Raw genomic sequence first — 22,778 nt, 5'->3', positions numbered from 1 at the left:
AGTCCCAGTCTGGTTCTATAGTTGGGCCTGCCTGATTCCCCGTGTGAATAGCTGCCCTTCTTCTTTCCTACTGATTCATTACCAAGCCATTCATCTCCATAAGCAACAGCTTTCCCCAAAACTTGAGATTTTGAGTTGTGAGTCAGCGTTTGTCCCAAGATATACATTACATCCTTCCAAGTAAGGTCATAAAGCAGAGTAACACCTTTAAAAGCTCGAATATATTTTTCTGGGTCCTCTAAATAGTCTCCCAGATCCTCCTTGATTCTATTTCTTGAGTAACCTTTAACCTCAGAGATGCTCTTGGAGCTGGAGCTCCATCTAACTTCTGAACGCTCGATTCCTAGTGAGGCTAAGTGCTTCCTGACTACCAATCCAAGTTTGGGACCTAAGTAACAATATGCAGTAACAGCATAGATCACAAGCCCCTTGAAAATCTATGATTTGACAAATTAGGTTAGTAGTTCTAATTCCCAAGAAGTTATGAAATGGTCAAAGAGACTGGGAAGTTTGACCAAGAAAGGAGAGTTTGGTCCACATGCTTTGCCCATTTCTGGTTGGTCCCCAAAGGAGACGTTGGGTGCCTCTTGGCATTGGCAGGTTGGTATAAACCCCCGACAGGTTTTTGCCACAGCCACATATGGTCACCATGGAACCCCAGAGCAGGGCTCTGCCTGTTTTGCGCAGGGCATGTCATTCATTCACACAAGCACACCCGTAGAGTTCGTAAAGTACAGCAGAAAACGTGTTCGCTAGGAGAACAAAGAACTAGAGCTCGAAGCATCCTTACTTACCTTGTCCTTGTCCCAGACGAGCCCCCAAGATGAAAGGTTGCTGCTGAACCACGAAAGATGCTGGGATTCTTGGCCTCCAGAGGAGAAGAATTCAATCTGGGGCTGGAGATGAGGCTTGATCACTCAGAGCTTTTATGTAATAAAGTTTTATTAAAGTATAAAGAGATAGAGAAAGCTTCTGACATAGACATCAGAAGGGGGCAGAAAGAGTGCCCCCTTGCTAGTGTTAGCAATGAAGTTATATACTTTTTAACTACTTATTACAGTGAATCAAAAGAATGTCTGGAGGTTGTAAAGACCTCACTAGACCCACACCCATAATTTACATTTTAAGATAACAGGATTAGCCAGATGGTTTTTTCCAAAGACTGTCCTCAAGCAGGATACATTATTGTTATATAATCCTAAGGAATGTAGAGAGAGAAAAAGTTTGTCCTTTCCTCCTCCTTGAGAATTCTTCTCTCTCCTTGGGGACACCTGGACTTCTTATCAGCCTGCCTAGGAATTGACTCTCTCAATACCAAGTATATAATATTTATACCTTGAACCTATCAACCCTTACTTCAGTAGTAATGTTGATCAGATAAGTGACATTATAAAAATTACCACAATTTTTATAATAGTATTTTTAAAAATGTTTCCGGATATAAATTATAAGATTATAAACTCTTGAATTGGGTATGTAGAACTAAGAAATTTGCATTTGCGAATCCCATTTCCTATTAGAAATTAGTGTAGTTTTATTATCATTTGATATACAGATCATGTTCATGTTATTTTGCTTAATATAATACCCTTTAAACACTTCTTAGCATTTCTTAATTTTATCACTTATGTCAATTTAGATGAATTTAGATGCAGGGGTATTTTTCAGACAGATGAATTACTGAAGTGGTGTACTGCCAACTTTTAGAGATGAGAACATAATTTTGGAAAATAATAGAAACTTAAATATTTCTTCAGTGATGAGACAAGAAGCTTGAAGTAAACACGCCTTGTATAAATGGGAGTTCTGCTCTTAAGTTATTCAGTCTATTTCATAAATAATTTTAGCATAACTGATTTCAACTAGTATACTCTCAGACATGTCTTATTCACACCCATTACCTTTGGGAAGTCATTTATACTGCTTTCCTTTCTGTGATCTGGTATATGCTTTATTTTCTGCACGTATTTTATTTTGAAGAATTGCTTTCTTACTTATTCAGTGCTACCTGCTTACAGACTATTTTCCAGAAGATCACATTCCATTTATAATAGCACCTTCAGTGAAATAACTTTTTTTTTTTAATGTATGATGTATTCGTTAAAGCTCTAAGCACTGCTGTAAGACATGTAGGTAATCCTCTTTAATTTACAAGACATGAGTGTAAAATAAGGAGATTGATTTTTACAAATCACAAGTGAAAATTAATCTCATTCCTTTATGGTCACATTTCAAATTTACTCTCATTTGCTCTTGTCAGAGAGGCACTAGCTTTTCAAAGTAGACTGTGTGTGTTAGAGTCGCCCAGTCGTGTCCAACTTTGTGACCCCATGGACTGTAGCCCGCCAGGCTCCTCTGTCCACGGGATTCTCCAGGCCAGAATACTGGAGTAGGTAGCTGTTCCCTTCTCCAGGGGATCTTCCCAACCCAGGGATCGAACACAGGTCTTCCGCATTGTAGGTGAATTATTTACTGTCTGAGCCACCAGGGAAACCCCTCAGAGTAGACTGATACAAGTCAAATTTGTTAATGTAGCAGTGCTATGTGGTGGTTACTTTAAACGTTAAATATTTAATCTACTTATTCAGCAATCCAAACCTATTCCAGAATACCATGCTTGGATAAAATATACGAACAGTGATATGGAAAACACAATCTCTGTCTTCTTGGATCATATTCTTTCTACATCATTTATTTTATATTTATGTAGCCAGCTCTCTTCTGAGACAAAGTTCAACAGTAAATAGCCACTGCTTCTAGGGACTCACAGTCTTCTGGGACAGGCAATCATGCAAAGTAATAAGTAAACCCATAGAGTATGAGCAACATGTGCTCAGCGCATGGAAGAAAGAGCAAGGCTTCCTGAATGTCTTAGAATTTCTAAGACAGATGATCAGCAACATTAAGGCATTGACATAAATAACCTAAAGCATTTTGGTACACTTCTCATAAAATGAACTATTGCAAGACAGTTTATTAATAAACTGATAGTAATTTTTATTGATAAATTGATATTGCTTTCTCACTAAAATAATAGAGCTTCTTATTGGAACCCAGCTTTATAATCTTCAAATTGCTCTCATATCCTGTATATAATTTTGCCTTTATAACTACTCTGAGATATAATCCACATTTCTTGAGAAGTCAAGAATAATGTGTATAAGTGACCTAAGATCACAGGTTACTGAAAGAGCTGTTGTTATTGCCCAGGACTACTGATTTTTAAACTAGGATTTATTTTTTAATCATTCTGACTTCTAAAAATATTTAGATTCTGTCATGCCAATAACGCCACCATTATAAAATCAAATAAGTGTCACACTTCATTATCATATGTACACTTTTGTTTTCTTTTTTAAAAACAGTCTGTTAGAATTCAAGAACCTGTATTTATGACTATCCGCTATTCATCTCTTCCTCTGTCAAACCTTCAGAGAGTCTCTTTTCTCTTTTGTGGCTCCTAGTTCAGTGTTAAAATATCTATGGAGGGAAAAATAAACATGAGACAGTATGACATGGTAATTAAAATCTAGAACTCTGGAATCAGTCTTTCTGGATTCAGATCTTGCCAACTGTGTGTGATTAGTCATTTACTTAAACTTCTTGAGCCTCAGTTTCCTCATCTCTAAAATGAGAATAATAAAAGGGTATGTGCCTAACGGATTGCAAAGATTGAATGAGTTAAAGTCCTTAAAATAGCGCCTTCCACACAATAGGTTAGTAACTGTTTGCAGTGTTGTTATTATTATTAAAATATGCTAATAATAACTACCCATTGATCATTTTCAGCTTTGCCTATAGAAAGGGAAGGGATGAAATAATTTTCCCCTTTTCTACTATTATTAGGCCAAGTCCTGAGAATACAAGCATTTCCCCAGTATAAGAAAGAGCCTGAGGTCTTCAAATGACCTACAATGAGAGCTTGTATCAATTTCCCCAAGCCATTAAGCTCCTTACTTTCTGTCATGAGTGGAGGTAGGAAACAATTTTCATTCATCCTCACACTAAACCTTTGTGAACCTGAAGTACTCTGCTCTAACTTATCCATGTCTCTTCTAAATTGTAAAGCCCCACCCCTTAACCTCTGGATGGGAAATCATTTTTGGTGCAAACTGCTAAATCATAGCCACTTTCTCCATAATTTTCTTAAACCATGGCACCCTCGTTGGGCAAAACAAGGGTCTGGCTCTTGCCAAATGGAGGACAAAGGTCACCTCTCATTTCACCTGTGCCACAGTTCCATGATGTGATTGCCCAGGATGGGGCAACGTAGTAGCAAGTTGAAAGAACTCTGCCTACACTCACAACCACATTAGTGTAACAGGGTCTATGTGCTGTACATGTGTGTATCCACACCACTCTCACGGCATTTTTCCCAGCTGCTTAGTCACTATGTCACATGAAAGTGATGTGGAAGACTATGTACACCAACTAAAAAAAAAAAGGACTAAGAGATGATTCAAGAAGGAAATGAGGTGAAACACCTATTGCTCAGTCAACAGAGTTTTGTTTCATCGTTATGAAAGGGGAAAGCTTAACTCCAAAGGGAAGCCCCACGGAAGATGAGAACTTTTCAAGAGCTTCTGGCTGCCAAGGCACACACGTGACAGTGAAATAGAACAGCTGTGGGATCATGGGCAACGCTGCCATCTGCGGCCACAGCAGTTTGTGCTGCAGGGGATGCCCGGGGGAATCCCTGCCCTCCTACGGCCTGTGTCCTCAGTAACCAAAGTGAGTCAGGACTCTATGCTGGGCGAACACTCAAAACGGCCTCGTTTTAATATAGCCTTTTCCCTAGACACACCTTAGTGGTCAATACAGTGTTGCTCTCTGAGTCGTGTCTGACTCTAGGCAGCCCTCTGGACTGTAGCCCACCAGGCTCCTCTGTCCGCTGGATTTTCCAGGCAGGAATACTGGAGGGGGTTGCCGTATGCTACTAGGATTATTATTAAACGTGTCATCCTCATTTATTCTCCAAAAGAATGAAAATTGACACAAATTACTAGTTGTGATAAATAGTATTGATTTCTGAGAAAATAAGTTATTCAGAGAGCTAAAGAAAATCCAATTTGATAAATGCTAACTGAACATAATAGGTGCAGTCACAATACAGGCATTCCTGAGAGAGACTGCGGGTTCAATTCCAGACTACTGCAATAAAGTGAGTATAATAAAGCAAGTCACAGGAATTGTTTGGCTTGCATATAAAAGTTATGTATATACTATTGTGGTTTAGTCACTAACTTGTGTCTGACTCTTTTGCAACCCCATGGACTGGAGCCCCCAGGCTCTTCTGTCAGTGGGACTTTCCAGGCAAGAATATGGGAGTGGGTTGCCATTTCTTTCTTCAGGGGATCTTCCTGACCCAGAGACTGAACCCACATTTCCTGCTTAGCAGGCATATTCTCTACCACTAAGCCACGAGGGAAGCCATGTATATACCATACCGTAGTCTATAAAGTATGAAAAAGCATTATGTCTGAAAAACAATGTACATACCTTAATTAAAACATCTTTTGTTGCTAAAAAATGCTATCATCTGAATCTTCAGGGAATCATAGTAGTAACATCAAAGATTACTGATCACAGATTATGATAGCAAATACTAATGAAAAAATTTCCAATATTGGGAGAATCACCAAAGTGTGACACAGGGACACAATGTGGGCAAATGCTGTTAGAAAAATGACAAACTTGGATTTGACACAGAAACAATTTACATAATAGCACTTACATTGTACTGACAACTATTTACATACTGTGCTGTATTCACACCTATTTATATAACATTTTCCTTGTATTGGGTATCATATGCAATCTAGAAAGGATTTAAAGTATACAGGAGGGTTAATTTAGGTTATATGCAAATATTTTGGCATTTTATATCTGGGACTTGAGGATTTGAGGATTTTGGTATCCACAGGGGATCCTGGAACCAATCCCTCCAGAATATTAAGGGACAACTACAATGTAGACAAAGGAGCCTGGCGAGACACAGTCCTTAGGGTCACAGAGTCAGACATGACTAAAGCGATGGTGCACGCATCATAAATCTAGAAGGCAGTGGATGTGTCTTTCTAAGGCTTAAGATAAATTTTGGATGAACTCTTTTATCACCAATTAATCCATTCACTCACCTTTTTTGTTTTCTATGACATAAATTTGATTTTTTAATCCAGTGAATTTATGGTCACATCACATGCAGCAAAAGTTTATCTAGTAAAAATTTCCTAAACAATTTTTATGGGATGTAGAAATATGAGGTGTGAGTCCTACCCTCAAAAAACTTCTTGCCTTCTCCTAAGTAAGAAGATTCATACATATGAAAAACAGCAAATGAAATCTTTCAGAGCTGTATTAAATTCCATATCATACAGAGGGTTCTCAGCATTTCAAAGAGAGCATTTGGAGCTGATGGTGTAGTGAGGTCCTAAGAAGACACAGAACTCAAGCTAGAGCTGAGAGAATAGGTTGGGAATTAAATAGAGAGATGAGAAAAGGCTGTTTGGGGAGAAGGCCATTCCAGGAAAAGGTTACAGCACTGAAGGCCATGTGTTTTCACGGGACACCAAAGCAAGTGGCCTGACTAGAGGTTGTGTGAGGGAGTAGGGAGAAATACTAGATGACCAATTGACAGGGTATAACTGTATTATATTCTTAAAGAAAATGTACTTTAAGGCATCAGGCATTTTTGGTCATTAGGTCAAGTGAGGAATGCAAATAAACACAGACTCAGCTCTGAACTTCCACCCATGAAATAAAAGAATACACTATAAGGTGACTAGACAGGCTATTTTTAGGTGGCAGTGCTCCCAGAAATAAACATCATAATTTCACTTCTGAATAAGGTAGTTTACCTTCTGCCAAGATGTATTCCATGTCCCTGAAAATTTTATATAAACACTTTCAATGACAGAGCCCTTCCATGAAAGGGAGAAACATCTTCTATTTGTTAACAGTGTTGAAAATAACCGTGTCCTCTTAAATCAAATGAAATGATTGGTCTTGCTTTCTGGAAATAAACTGAAAAAAGATGATTCTGAATGTTTCAGTGTATCTCATCAACTGTATACATTTAGTTCATTGCTAAGTCATACTCCCTCCCTCACATTAATGTCCCTAGTTGTTACTAATGTGTGTCATATGTTAGGCTAAACACTGAGCTAAGTTATCAGGAGATTTTGTGGGTCAGATGAGTGAGTGAGTGAAAGTCACTCAGTCATGTCCAACTCTTTGCAACCCCATAGACTATACAGTCCATGGAATTCTCCAGGCCAGAATACCGGAGTGGGTAGCCTTTCCCTTCTCCAGGGGATCTTCCCAACCCAGGAATCAAACTAGGGTCTCCTTCATTGCAGGTGGATTCTTTACCAACTGAGCTATCAGGGAAACCCATGGGTCGGATGACTTGGTTATTAACCTCGGCTTCAGTTAACTGCCTTGCAAATTCACAGTAGGATTGGGGAGATCACCAATACCCTGAAAATTACAGGCTAAACTAATATAAGGTCATGTAATCTCAGATTCCACTTTCACAGACAAAACAGTTTCAATGTTTAATGTGGTTTTTATGGGTCAAGTTAGCATAAGCATAAAAACAGTAAACACATGCTGAATTGGCTTAACAACATGTGAATTACAAAAATATTTTGAAAATTTCACAGTAGAAAAACAGCAGAGAAAGAAGTTAGACATATTTTAATACCAGAAAGGGTGAAGTTCTAGAATACCATATATCAGGATATTAAGATCTGTTTATAAGTCATTTGATTAAAAGTCTTCAAGTATGTAACCATTTCTAAAAAAATTATAAGGTTTATTTGTCTAACATCTCAAAAGTGTGACTAGAAGGCAAACACTCTCATAAATTAATCTGATCACATCTCAGAGAGTAGAATTTTGCCATATATAATTCTCTCTGTGTCATTTAAACTCATTTTAAACTTTCACTGAGTCAATAAGCAAAAGAAAGTGAAGTGTCAACTTATACTGAACGCCATCTATGTGGCATTTTAAGTATTAAGTATTAGAATAAGTGGAATTATGTGAACTACTCAACACTATAAAACTATTGCATAAATTACTTCTTTATATTAGTGAGAGTATACATAGAAATTAAATCTTAAGGGAAAGAAACTGATTATTTGATGAAGGGAAATAATTTAAAGTATATCATAGGTAGTAAAATCAATTTTAATATCACTACAAAAAGAAATAAGTACTGTATGGAAGAGAAATAATATGTTTAAATTTCACATTTCAGTAGACAATCTGAAATGTAAGTAGCCCTTTGAGTCAAAATGTTATCAATGCTAATTCTCTATTAAGGGGAATCACAAGTGTTCTTTCATTTGCAAATGACTTCCATAAAATAATCCAAACTTTTGTTCATGTTGTACTTAAAAATTGAAAAGTATGGAACTCTCTTTCTCATCTTGCTCTAAACTGGAAGTTAAATGTCTTTTTAAAAAATTAAAATGAAAACTATCTCCTCTATGAACACTGCTTTGCACATCTTTTACTCAATTTTAATTTAAGAAAATATGTATTCCCTTATGTTTCTTGTCACTAGCCTTAGAACTGAATTTTAGGTCTAAAGGCAAGTTACAGAGAAAATGGGGTTATGGACACTTTTCATGGCAGGTGTGGTGACATTGGGAAGAAAAACAAGGATGAAAAGACTGTCTCTCAATTATCACTTGTGCAAATGGCAGGTGGAATCAAATGAAAAAAGATAAGACTAATCACTTTTTCTAGGTTCTTTGTTCTGAATTGATATGTCTGACCATTAATAGATAGCTTAGTGGTTACTAAGTGCTTAATATTATACATAATAGTTCTTAATATTATGAATAAAATCTTAAGTAAAAAACCTTACAATAGGGCCACACCTCTGTGCTCACGGCTGAATAATTTTCAAACTCTGACATCCCTATTTAACTCATTGTCCAGCCTTTCCATTCTCTGTGTCATTTGAATATGCATCATGCAGACGGTGACAAGGTTTCAGTGTTTCTCCCTGTGTATCCTATGGAACAAAAAACAGATACTGTGGTTCTTTCTTAAGCTTCAGGCATAGATGAAGGAAAAGAAATCTATGATATTACTATGTAATGTAGAGAGACAGATGAGTAATAAAACTGTGGATAACTAGTGAAAAAGGAGGTTTTAACAACAGTATGAAATCAGACAAGTTTTTAATCAAGATTATGCTTAATGTTTCCTGAACTTGATAGTACTTTTATACAGTGAAATGTAATTCTCACAAAAGTTATCTTTTTTTTTTTTTTTTTGGTTAGGAAATGTTGGGGAATACAGTCCAAAACTGCTTTGTAGAATAGAAGCTTTCTGTGCCCTTAAAAAATTTAACTTTCTTTCACTAATGCGGTAAGTCAATTCTTCCTGAATATTTGGGCACATTAGTATTTCAGAGTTGGACATGACTGAAGCGACTTAGCAGCAGCAGCAGTATTTCATGTCCAAAAATGTTATTTGAGTCACAGTAGTAACATTGCTTTTTCTTTCTCTGTTGAAAGAAAGACTTCCTTAAATTCAGACAGATAAATTTTTCCTATTCCTTTTCATTCAGATGGTAGGAACAACTAACTTAAAAACAGATTTAATTATGAATTACAGTAGTAAAATGCTATTTATAGTTAAAGTGAAAGTTGCTCAAGTCATGTCTAACTCTCTGTGATCCCATGGACTGTATAGTCCATGGAATTCTCCAGGCCAGAATACTTGAGTGGGTAGACCTTTGCCTTCTCCAGGGGATCTTCCCAACCCTGGGATCGAACCCAGGTCTCCCACATTGTGGGTGGATTCATTACCAGCAGAGCCACAAGGCAAGCCCAAGAATACTGGAGTAAGTAGCCTATTCCTTCTCCAGCAGATCTTCCTGACCCAGGGATCCAACCGGGGTCTCCCACTTTGCAGGCAGATTCTTTACCAACTGAGCTATCAGGGAAAAAAGTATCCCTTTTAATTAGCATTCCCACATATCTTGGAATTCATGGTAATAATGATAATGATTCTTACATAGCACTTTTTAATTTTCAAAGTATTTTCACATACACCATCTGATTTGGTCTTCCAATATGTGCAACTATAAACTAATGTGGTTTTGTTCTTGTAAGTGAGGAAAATGAGGCTCCAGATTACATGAACTTGGGTATGATTGTAATTTGTATATTATTAAAATAATAAGACATTACCCAGCAAATACATATTATTTTGACTAGAAAAGTTTTAAGAACTTTGTGATAGTATGTATATTTTGCTTAAATTGACCCACAATCCAGCCTTTACTTGGACACAACTTTTTTGAATTTAGGGCTTAAAAGAAAAGTCATAAAGTAGGGAAGTCATTAAAAACAGTAAACTGTTTTTAAAAATATTAATAGTTTACCAAAACTAGAGTAAAAATAAAATATAGTTTTGACTAATTGGGGAACTTTTATTGAAGAGCAAAGATAAGCATAGAAAGAAAAGCATTTCTGGCATGCAGTTCCTTAAAATGTAAATTAAAAACATAACTATCACACAATTAATAAAGAAAAGAACTAGAAAATATAGATACACATATTTTGGGGGCCTTTTCTTTTTAAAAACTTCATTGAGGTATAATCTATTCACCACAAAATTGTACAATCACCACCACAATCCAATTTTAGAACATTTCCATCACTTTAATAAGAACCCTTGTGGCCCATTTGCAAATACTCTCCATTCCTACTCTCAGTTCCAGCAACTGCTAATTTATTCTCTCTCTAAAGATTAGCCTTTTTACTGCATGTTTTCTTACGCTAAAACTGTGTTTTACACTAAAAAGCTTAGAGCTAAATAAACATGTGTTTAATACACAGCAACTTCATGTTTTTCTTCTTTTTGAATTTTATGGTGATTTTATGTCTCCTTTATACCCTGCTTCAGTTTTGTTACTGTACCCAGTTGCTATAGAATAGTTGTTTAAGTTGTTTGCTGAACACTGAGTTTGAGGTCAGTATCTCAAGCTGTGAAGTGATGTCTGGCAATAGGGAATACTGCAAAATGATGGAGAGAGAACAACCTAGGGCTTATGCATGTCTAGAGGGTCTAATAGTTGGTGTACTCATTTACTCAGCTATTAAAAGTTTTATTATGGGTCTTTTGGGTGAATCTGGTTGAGAACTGTAACTGGAATAGAGGTAGCATACTCCCCTGCACCCCAGTTTGGCTGTTCATCTTATAGAAGAGGACCCAAACAGTTCTCTCAGTCCAGGATTTTTTCCTTTCCTTCCCTCCCTCCTTCCCTTGCTTCCTCCTCCTCCTTCCTTCCATCTTCACTTATAGAAATTTTCTTTTTACTATAGACCTTATCATGAATTCCATAAATTACCTCAATTTGAAGTAAATACAGGCTACTTAAATCTTATAATACAGACCATGGCTACTTAAATCTTGGATTATTTATAAAACTATTTCTTCCCAGTTTAAAGACTGTCAAAAATAAAGAAATGATTTTATGCCATCCCATGTAACATGGACTGCCTGATTAAATTCTGTGCTGTTTTGTTTAGAAAAAATATTTGTCATTTCTGTTCTGCTGTTGTCCAGCTATTACAAGTAGGATGATTCTGCCCTAGATTTCCTTTGTGCCTTGTTCAGTTCAGTTCAGTTGCTCAGTCATGTCTGACTCTTTGCAACCCCATGAACTGCAGCACACCAGGCCTCCCTGTCCATCACCAACTCCCAGAGTCCATCCAAACCCATGTCCATCGAGTCAGTGATGCCATCCAACCATCTCATACTCTGTCGTCCCCTTCTCCTCACTTCAGTCTTTCCTAGCATCATCAGGGTCTTCTCAAATGAGTCAGCTCTTTGCATCAGGTGGCCAAAGTATTGGAGTTTCAGCTTCAGCATCAGTCCTTCCAATGAACACCCAGGACTGATCTCTCCTTTAGGATGGACTGGTTGGATCTCCTTGCAGTCCAAGGGACTCTCCAGAGTCTTCTCCAACACCAGAGTTCAAAAGCATCAGTTGTGGGCTCAGCTTTCTTCACAGTCCAACTCTCACATCCATACATGACCACTGGATAAACAATAGCCTTGACTAGATGGACCTTTGTTGGCAAAGTAATGTCTCTGCTTTTTAATATGCTGTCTAGGTTGGTCATAACTTTCCTTCCAAGCAGTAAGCGTCTTTTAATTTCATGGCTGCAGTCACCATGAAGTGATTTTAGAGTGATTTGCAGTGATTTTGGAGCCCAAATAAATAAAGTCTGACACTGTTTCCACTGTTTCCCCATCTATTTGCCATGAAGTGATGGGACCAGATGCCATGATCTTAGTTTTCTGAATGTTAAGCTTTAGGCCAACTTTTTCACTCTCCTCTTTCACTTTCATCAAGAGGCTCTTTAGTTCTTCACTTTCTGCCACAAGGGTGGTGTCATCTGCATATCTGAGGTTATTGAGATTTCTCCCGCAATCTTGATTCCAGCTTGTGCTTCTTCCAACCCAGGGTTTCTCATGATGCATGCTGCATATAAGTTAAATAAGCAGGGTGACAATATACGGCCTTGATGTACTCCTTTTCCTATTTGGAACCAGTCTGTTGTTCCATGTCCAGTTCTAACTGTTGCTTCCTGACCTGCATACAGGTTTCTCAAGAGACAGGTCAGGTGGTCTGGCATTCCCATCTCTTTCAGAATTTCCCACAGTTTATTGTGATCCACACAGTCAAAGGCTTTGGCATAGTTTTAATGCCCTTCTTGGGAAAGCTACTGCTATTTCATCCAGTGTATGCGTGCTCCGTCGCTAAGTTGTGTTCTGACTCTCTGACCCCGTGGACTGTAGAGGAACCCACCAGGCTGCTCTGTCCATGGGGTCTTCTGGGCAAGAACACTGGAGTGAGCCGCCAATCTCTCCTCCAGGGGATCTTCCCAACCCAGGGACTGAACATGCATCTCCTGCATTGGCAGACAAATTCTTTACCACTGAGCCACTTGGGATAGACAGTGCTTAGTCTTTAAAAATTAGTAACACAGAGAATACAACGATAAGCAGATCTCCTTCAGATGCTGTGGTTGAGAGAACAGAATAAGTGAAACTTCCACCTCCCAACAGAATATGCTTGTATTATAAATGCAGGGTCACACTTTCAGAGTGAATCATCACATTTCCTTAAGCTAGCTTTTTGTTACTTGGGAAATCCTCCCTTTATCCTTTGGCCCAAGCTACCACCACAAGTTTGTTAGACTGTTTCCATAAAGTTAAATATAATTAATATGCTTTTAAAATGTACATTATGTCAAATTTCAGAGTCATAGAATTTTCCAGAACCCTTGGATGCAATTTAGTTTAGCCCTTCACGTTCTGTGAGGTGGTCTGAGACCCAGTAAGGTTATATGACTAATCATAAACCTATTACTAAAAGATCCAAGACTAGAATCCAGGTTTCCTGTAAGCTTTTCTTGAAATATAGTTGGCATATAATATTATGTTAGTTTCAGGTGTACTACATAGTGATTTAATATTTGCAATACATTATGAAATGATCACAATAAACCTAGTAATCATCTGTCCCCCTACAATTATTACAATATTATATCACCATGTTCCTTATGCTATATAGTACACCCCCTTGGCTTATTCTATAACTGCACGTTTGTACCTCTTAAATCCCCTTCGCTTATTTCATGACCCCCACCTCCTTCCACTCTGGCAACCACACATTTGTTCTCTGTATCTATGAGTCTTTTTTTGTTTAGTTTGTTTGTTTTGCTTTTAGATTCCACATATAAGTAAGATATTATAGCATTTCTGTTTCAGTCTTACTTCACTTGGCATACTACCTTCTAGATCTGTCTACATTGTTGCAAATGTCAAGATTTCATTTTTATAGCTAATATTTTATATAAAACACATACCACATCTTCTTTATCCATTTGTCTGTTGATGACACTTAGGTTGCTTCCATATCTTGGCTATTTTTTTAAATTATGGCTAATAATGCTGCTATGAACATGGGAATGCATACATCTTTTGGAATTAGTGTCTTGGGTTTTCTGAGCAAATACCTGGAAGTGAAATTGCTGAATCATAGGGCAGTTCTGTTTTTTACTTCTAATAGGAATCTATAAAAATTGGGTAATTTTAATTGCCTATACCAATGGCACTAGTGGTAAAGAATCTGCCTGCCAATGTAGGAGATTCAAGAGATGAGGGTCAGTCCCTGGGTTGGGAAGATTCCTTGGAGTAAGGAATGGCAACACACTCCAGTATTCTTGCCTGGAGCATTCCATGGACAGAGGAGCTGGGCAGGAGCCGCAAAGGTTCATGGAGGCGCAGAGAGTCAGACCTGACTGAGTGAGTGAGCACACACATGCCAGTTTACAATCCTACCAAGGAGGGATCCCTTTTCCCCACATCCTCCCCAACATTTGTTGTTTATGGTATCTTTGATGATAGCCATTCTCACAAGCGTGAGGCAGATTCTCACTGTAGTTTTGATTCGCATCTCCTTTTGCTGATTAGAGATGTTGAGCATCTTTTCCAGTGTCTCTTGGCCATCTGTATGTCTTCTTTGGACAAATGTCTATTCAGTTCCTCTGTCCATTTTTTAAATTGGATTATTTGGGGTTTTTTATGTTGAGTTGTATGGTTTCCTTGTATATTTTGGATATTAACTCCTTATTGGACATATTACTTGCAAATATTTCTCCTATTCAACAAGTTGCCTTCTTGTCTTGTTGATGGTTTCCTTCACCATGCAAAAGATTTTTAGTTTTGTGTAGCCCATTTGTTTATTTTTGCTTTTGTTTTCATTCCCTGAGGAGACATTTTGAAAAATGTATTACTAGTATTGATGTCAGAGAGCCTACTGCCTATATTTTCTTCCCAGAGCTTGTTGTTTTAGGATTTACAATTAAGTCTTTAATCCATTGTGAGTTTATTTTTTGTATATGGTATGAGAAAGTAGTCAATTTCTTTTGCATGTAACTGTTTAGTTTCTCCAGCACCATTTATTGGAAAGACTTTTTTCCCTCATGTATTGACATATCCTTGCTCCCATTGTTATAAATCAACTGACCATATAAGCCTGGGTTAATTTCTGGGCATTATATTCTGTTCCATTGAGCTTTGTTTCTGTTTTTGTGCCAGTAGCTACTTTTTTGATTACTATAGCTTCACAGTATAGTTTGAAATCAAGGAGCATTATACTTGCAAGTTTGTTCTTCTTTCTAAGATTGCCTTGGCTACTCAGGGTCTTTTGTGTTTCCATACAAATTTTAGAATTATTATTCCTGTGAAAAATGCTTTTTGTTAGGGATTGCATTGAATTTGTAGATGAGCCTTGAGTAGTATGTTCATTTTAACAATATTAATTCTTCCATTTCATGAGCATGAAATAGCTTTCTAACTTTTTATTTTTTTCAGTTTCTTTCATTAATGTCTTCCAGTTTTCAGGATGCAACTCTTAAACCTCTTTGATTAGATCCTAGGTATTTTATTCTTTTGATACAGTTATAGATGGGATTGTTTTAATTCTTTTCTGTTAGTTCATTGATAGTTTATAGAAATGCAGTAGATTCCTGTATATTAATTTTGTATTGTGAAACTTTACCAAATTCACTTATAGTTTTAATAGGGTTTTTTTGGGGGGAGTGATATCTTTAGGATTTTCTATATATAATATGACATCTGTAAACAGTAACAGTTTTACTGCTTCTTTCCAGTTTGGATTCCTTTTATTTCTTTTCTGCCCTGACTACTATAGTTAGAACTTTCAGTACTGTGCTTAATAAAAGTGATGAGAGTGGGCATCCTTATATTGTTCCTAATCTTAAGGAAAATACTTTAAACGTTTCACTGTTGAATATCATGTTAGCTGTGGATATGTCATGTTTATATATTGAGGCATTTTCCCTCAATACCCACTTTGTTGAGAGTTTTTAATCATGAATCAATGTAGAATTTTGTCAGAAGATATTTTGTGTCTATTGAGATATTTTATTTCTCAGTCTATTAATGTGGAGTATCATATTAATTGATTTGCAGATATTAACCATCCTTGCATTCCCTGCTGTAAATCCCATTTGATCATGGCTTATGATCATTTTAATGTTTTATTGAGTTTGGTTTGCTAACATTTTGTTGAGGGTTTTTGCATCTATATTCACCAGTGATTTGGCCTGTAATTTTTTTTTTAATGGTATCTTTATCTCATTTTGGTATCAGAGTGATGCTGGCCTGGTAGAATGGATTCAGAAATGTATTTTTTTCTTTAATGTTAGTACACACAGTATTGCCTAAGAAGCCTCAAACTATCTTTATTTTTTTTAATCCTTTTTTCATTTTTCTGTTCTGCTTGTGTGATTTCCATTACTTAGATAAGATCACTTATCTATTCCTCCAGGCTTCCCTTGTGGCTCAGCTGGTAAAGAATCCTCCTGCAATGTGGGAGACCTGGGTTCGATCCCTGGGTTGGGAAGATTCCCTAGAGAAGGGAAAGGCTACAAGGCCACCCACCCCAGTATTCTGGCCTGGAGAAATCCATGAACTGTATAGCCCATGGGGTCACAAAAAGTTGGACATGACTGAGTGACTTTCACTTCACTTCACTTATCATCTAATCTACTGTTGATCATTCTAGTGTACTTTTTACTTCACTTACCATGTTCTTCAGATCTGTTTGGTTCTTCTTTATATTTTCTAACTCTTCGGTGAAATTCTGTGTTTATCCATGCATTTTTATGATCATTACCTTGAACTCTGTTTTGGGTAGAATGCTTATCCACACTTTGTTTAGTTCTTTTTCTGAGGTTTGGTCTTATTCCTTAGCTCAGTGGTGGGGCTGAGTCCCCACAGAGCTGTCTGCATGACTTGGGCCAGAGGGGCATATCCGGGGCTGGTGCCGAGTACCCAGCGCTATTAGAATAGAGTCGCTCAGTTGTGTCTGACTCTGTGACCTCATGGACTGTAGCCCCACAGGCTCCTCTGTCCATGGGATTCTCCAGGCAAGAATACTGGAGTGTGTTGTCATTCCCTTCTCCAGGGGATCTTCCTGACTGAGGGATTGAACCTGGGTATCCTGTATTGAGCTACCAGGGAAGCCTAATAGGATAGAAAGAGGATTCTGACATTGTACTTTGCAGTGCCTGTGTCCACATGGTTAGAACAAGCTCCCTAAAATGGCACCAAGGGTGCTTCTATTGCCCCCTGCCTCTCCAGAGGCTCTCAGAGATTAGTAAGTAGTTCTGATCCAGGGTCCTTTCAAACTTCTGGGACTTCAAGTGTGTGAGATTTTTGTACATGCCACTTAAGAGTGAAAAAAGCCCTCTTGCTCTCTTTAACACAAACCTCGTTGGTTTTCAAAGCCAGATGTTATAGGGGCTCATATTTTAGGTGTAGGACCCACAGGCCAGGGAGACCAATATGAGATTGGACCCCTTGTTCCTTGGAGAGGACTTCTGTGATTGTAATATTCCTCTTATTTGTGAGCTGCAGATCTAAGGATGTGGGTCCTGACAGTATTGGGTTTCTGCCTCTCCTTCTTGTTTCATGGCATTCCTTCTTTCTGTCTTTAGTTGTAGAAAATCTTTTCTGCTAGTCTTCATGTCACTCTCATAGATGGTAACTCTGTAAGCAGCTATAACTTTGCTGTGTCTGGGAGAGGATATGAGTTCATGGTCTCCCTGCTCTGCCATCTTGCCCACCTCTCCCTGTTATAAGCTTTTCTAAACTCACTTCATCACCTGTGGTCTATAGCATTAGCTTACCTAAGCAAGTCATCCTTTCCTGTTGTGCATGGAAATGTAATTTGAACTACTTTATAAAGGAATTTTCCATAACAATAGGCTATGTGATATTGTCAGTTCAAACCTTAATTTAATAAATTATTTTAATTACAGTATAGTTCAGAAATCCATTTTCTTCCAAAATAATGAAAAGATATCTATAGTGCTAAATAAACTATGAACTGTTAATAAAAAGGTTCAATAGATGAGTGGCCAAGTAGATTCTAAGGACCAACCCCTAGTCATTGCACTGAGCTAATTTTAACCTTGCTCTGATCAAAACCCTCTTTTCTAGTAAGTATAAAGAATTAGGTCCAGCAGGAGACAAGCCTTTATAAAAGCAAATGTTTGTCCCAGATAAAAGAAAGCACATATTTAAATACAGCTAGCAATTGTGTCTTCAAAGCTCTTTAAAATGCTGGTAGAACTGCCTCTCATCTTCAGGTCCATATTATTTGGGTACCAGATAGAGCCTAATAGTTAAGAATGTGTCAAAAATTTGTCAAAAATTCCCATATTAAGATTCACCTTGCTCAGGTATATATTCCTTCAAATGGCAACCCAATGTTTCATGTTAAAATAACTTTTTATACAAATGAAACTTTTGCTAATTTTAATTTCTGATATAGCACATAGCATTACTTATAAAAAAAACAAAAGAAAGATATTGAGTATTAGCATTTTTTAATTCATGTTTCCTTTCTAGAAATCTTGAGAGAGAAACCAATGTGGTACAAGGGTCAGCAATCTTTTACCTAAAGCCTCTCAATCTGCTGCTTATTCACTGGGTAGAAGTGAAGTAGGTGGGCTGGGAATACAAACTGGTTCAAAGTTTCATTCCTGTAGTGGATCATATTTTGACAAAATTGCTTTGGCCTGAAGAGATCATTAAACTCAGAAGCACAAAAGAATAAAAGCAACTAACTGAATGTGTTCTCTGTTCCAGACACTTTATTTGATATATAGGCCCTTTTATTTCATCTTCACAGGTAAGAATTATTCCCATATTACAGATGAGGAAATAGAGTTTTAGAAATGTGTCCAGGATCACAATCAAAAAAAAAAAAAAAAGTTGATATTTAAACAAAGGTAGACAAGTTTCAAAATTTACATTCTCAACCAGTGCATTAGCCTGTACATCTAGGTGGTATTGGAATGATCTGCAAAGACAGACCTGGGAATCATGCCTGACCAAGCAGGCTGGGAAGGATTCCTGAGCAAAAGAAAGAAAGTATGCATTCCTTTCCTTCTCTTTTGCCTGCCTCTGTCCATACTCAACACTGTCATCTCTAGTTGACCTGCTATAAAATCATCATCATTATTTCAAATTGGCACAAGTGGTGTTGGTATTACTAATCTGGTGGTGGTGGGTTAGTTGATAAGTCATTTCCAACTCTTTGGACTTTCTGACTCCATGGACTGTAGCCCGCCAGGCTTCTCTGTCCATGGGATTTCCCAGGCAAAAATACTGGAGTGGGTTGCCATTTCTTTCTCCAGGGGATCTTCCTGACCCAGGGGTTGAACCTGCATCTACGGCATTACACGTGGATTCTTTACCACTGAGCCACGAAACAATTAATTTGGCCAATAGGACAAATAAAAAACAAACTAAATTTCACCTTAAAATTTTTCATGGATTAGTTTTGTGAAAACACCTTCATAATAAAGCACAATAGTTTAGACTCACTTAATACAAACTTCTGTAACTTACTCTTGAGAGTTTGTGTTGAAATAAAAAAATAAGGTATGTTCTTTAAGGATATGACTAGTGTGGTTCAGCCTGAACTTGAATAGGTTGTTATCCTACTGCACACAACTTCTTAAGGTCTTTGCATTCATGGAATCCTAATACAGTGGATTCCGCTGTACCAGAATCCTTTGAGAGAGTCAGAATAAATAGCTATTCCGATTTAGAAAGACTAAAAATTTTTCCATGACCAAAGTCATTATTTTCACTTATCATTACAGGTGAGGTATGCTAACTGTGAAAGTTAACCATTTCACAAAAGTTAAAAAGAACTAAATCAACTAAAAATCTCCCTAAGAGACCATTGTTAATATATCAGTGAACATATTTCTATTTGACCCTTCATAAATATATTTTGTATTTAGATGCAGATGGACAACTGTCTCCAAAATTCAGCTGACATCCTAGAGATGATGTCATTAATGTAGTAGGCTGTGTGGCTGGGAATAATACCATATCTTAGTCATTCAAGGAAAAATGAAGGTTAAGAAAACATGTTGTAAGCATAAAAACTGAAAATTCAGAGCTGAATTATATAGATATTTGGTATGTGTATTTTCTATGCCATATCAGCATACAGAAATCTTTTCTTCCTTCTTATGCATAAGGGCAGTTTTGGAAAGAAGAACAAGAGTAAATGCTATATACTTGTCATTTATAAGTTCACTTGCTTTATCCTGTTAAGCTCAGCAATACACAGTATGGTGCTAAGATACCAGCTCTCTTGTGCCTTTGTCAGTGATAAGTCATCATGGCTTATTTCATTCTTTCTTTGATTCACTTAGTCAACAAATACTTCATGAGCATTTATTCTATGTCAGGCACAGTGAACAAAAAAAAACCCAGTCTTGGGTTGCTTACAGAATAGTGAAAGGAGACAGATACTAAACAAGTAATCAGAATAAATATTTGGTGTCATAAATACAGAATAAATATAGCTTGTGATAGAGCTATATAGAACTCTACAAAAGGGAAGGGAGAAGTAGGTGGTTACTCTTTTATGTAGACTGGTGTGAGGAGAGACTTTCTAAGTAAGGAAACGTCTGAGCAGAGAATTTAGGAAAGTGAGCAGCAAGCCCGAAGGATAACTGTGGGAGAATATTTAGGCAGGCATGGGCAAATGGCCTGAGGTAAGAGCTTGCTTGTTGTGCTCAAGGAGCAGCAAGGTATCCAGTGTGACCTGAACACAGTGACCCCAAGGCGGGAGTGAGGCTCACAGGGAGCGGGAGTTCAAATGATGCAGGGCCTTGTAGGCATCTGTGACAGCTTTGTCTTTATCATGAGTGAGCTGGGAAGCCACTGCAGTGTTTGAGGACAGAAGTGACATGATCTAGCTTTGTTTTAAGGATAACATTTGATCTACCCAAGATGCATGTAGAGAGACAATAATGCATGCCCATATGGTGGTACTTTCTCATGTAAGGTCACAATTAACTCCATACAGTACATGGTGTTATCCTCAGCCAGAACGGGGGCTCAGAGAAGTTACTCAGCTGCCCAAGAAGACTGAGAGAGAGAGACCTTAAGTGGAGTTAGGATTGATGTCCAGACCTGTCACCCTAAAGCCAGAGTTCTTTCCTCCTAACCTATACACAAGTTAAAATGTTAACTACTCTAGAGAGAGTAATTGTTACATTGTGTAACCTACTTTTCAGTCATTTATCTGGGTAAGACTCTAAAGAGGGAATATGATCAGATTTCGTCTCTGAATGTTAATACTCATTTTTAACTTGTTATTTTATGTTGTAGTAGAGCCGATTAACAATACTGTGAGTTTCAGGCACACAGCAGAGTGATGCAACCATACATGCACATGTATTCTTTCTACCCCAGAACCACCCCCCCACCCATTCTAACACTGACATTGAGCAGTTCCCGGTACTATACAGGAGGTCCTTGTTGGCTATCCATTTTAAATACAGCAGTGTGTACATGTCCATCCCAAGCTCCCGAACTATCCGGTCCCCTCTCATTCCCCGGCAACCATAATTGGTTCTCTAAGTCTGTGATTCTGTTTCTGTTTTGTAAATAAGTTCATTTGTATAATTTCTTTTCAGATTCTGCACATAAGGGATATTATGTGACATTTCTCTTTCTCTGACTGACTTCACTGTAACAATCTCTAGGTCTATCCATGTGAATGTTAGTATTCTGACACAGCTCATTTTTCATGTCATCTTTCTTCTCTGTCCAAATTTCTTTTAGAAGTGAATTTTCACATTTTGTATTTTACTATGAACTATAACTGAGCTCATTTGTGTCACACTAATCTATCATCTCAACAAGGATCACAAACGGCATAGAGGGCCTTTAGCTGTTTAAGGCATTTTCAAATATCCATTTTCCCTTCTAACCTGTCAGATTCTCAAATGCTGGCAGCAGACTGAAGCCTCTTTATTTGAAGTGTCTTCCTGTTTTCTTCTAAAGACCTTGCCACATCAATGTCTTCTCAGTTGAATTCAGTCTGTCCATGTGTACATGAACAAGACACTTAAAACCTTCACCATCCTTGCAGCTAAAGCTGTAAGCAATTCACAACTAAAGACGGGGCGGGCATACTTCAGTTAAAAAGCAGAAATGGCTTGTTGTCTTATTTCTCCAGTGCCTTCATTAGTTCAGAAAAATGTGGGCTGTTTGGTATTATCTTGTGGATTCTTTGGCCTGAGAGCACTAGATGATAACTTATGTTAGGTGATTAGCTCTGCTCTCTGTCCTCCTTACAAGGAGAGAGTCACCTTGCTGAATTCTTTGTAAATCGGTGAACACAGACTAGCACCTATATTTGGAATGGCATTTGGAGGACCCAAGCCCCTCCAGAGGCTTGGAAGTACTGGGGACACCAAGGCTCAGCTTAGGTCTCCCAGTTAGTATAACCATGGAGTAAAGTTTCAGGCAGAGAGGATTAAAGCCATCATACCTATTTTGAGAAGACAAAGGAAAGTAGTTTCCAGAATCTTTTGAAAAACAAAAAAATCTTATTGCCATCTCTGTTTCCTTTAACTGGAGAGAAGGAAAGACTGACATAAAAAGAAGTAACAGTACATAAATTTTCAGTCTCAGCAGAGACAAGGGTCTGTCACTGAATTAAATAACTCTAGAAATGTTTGTGGACTAGAACTAAAGAGGAAAATCATATAGGACCATATGGCCTTACTTTTTCGAAACTCACTGGAAGTAATAAAATTGGAGAAGAAATTAGTTTTTATTTCTACTTTTCTGATTCAAGGAGAAAAATGGTAAAGTATACGCAAACA

The 22,778-nt window shown here is 37.6% G+C and overlaps 1 protein-coding gene and 1 long non-coding RNA gene across 5 annotated transcripts in view; one reads left to right on the top strand and one right to left on the bottom strand.

Annotated features, from left to right (window-relative positions):
* LOC139036024 (uncharacterized) overlaps nucleotides 1–22,778 on the bottom strand; it is a 139,523-nt gene that overhangs the window by 33,022 nt on the left and 83,723 nt on the right. Inside the window, exon 3 of one of the 2 annotated variants that reach the window (XR_011488707.1) lies at nucleotides 795–896. The exons of the other annotated variant lie outside the window; for it this stretch is intronic. This is a non-coding gene — a long non-coding RNA (uncharacterized lncRNA). The remainder of the gene's footprint in view (nucleotides 1–794; nucleotides 897–22,778) is intronic. 2 annotated transcript variants of the gene reach the window in all.
* The window catches only part of PRKG1 (protein kinase cGMP-dependent 1), a 1,335,516-nt gene that overhangs the window by 1,286,025 nt on the left and 26,713 nt on the right, over nucleotides 1–22,778 (top strand). The gene's annotated exons all lie outside the window — the stretch shown is intronic.

The sequence above is a fragment of the Odocoileus virginianus genome, chromosome 7, assembly GCF_023699985.2.
Source record: "Odocoileus virginianus isolate 20LAN1187 ecotype Illinois chromosome 7, Ovbor_1.2, whole genome shotgun sequence".
Lineage (NCBI taxonomy): Eukaryota > Metazoa > Chordata > Mammalia > Artiodactyla > Cervidae > Odocoileus > Odocoileus virginianus.
This window is presented reverse-complemented; position numbering and strand designations above follow the sequence as displayed.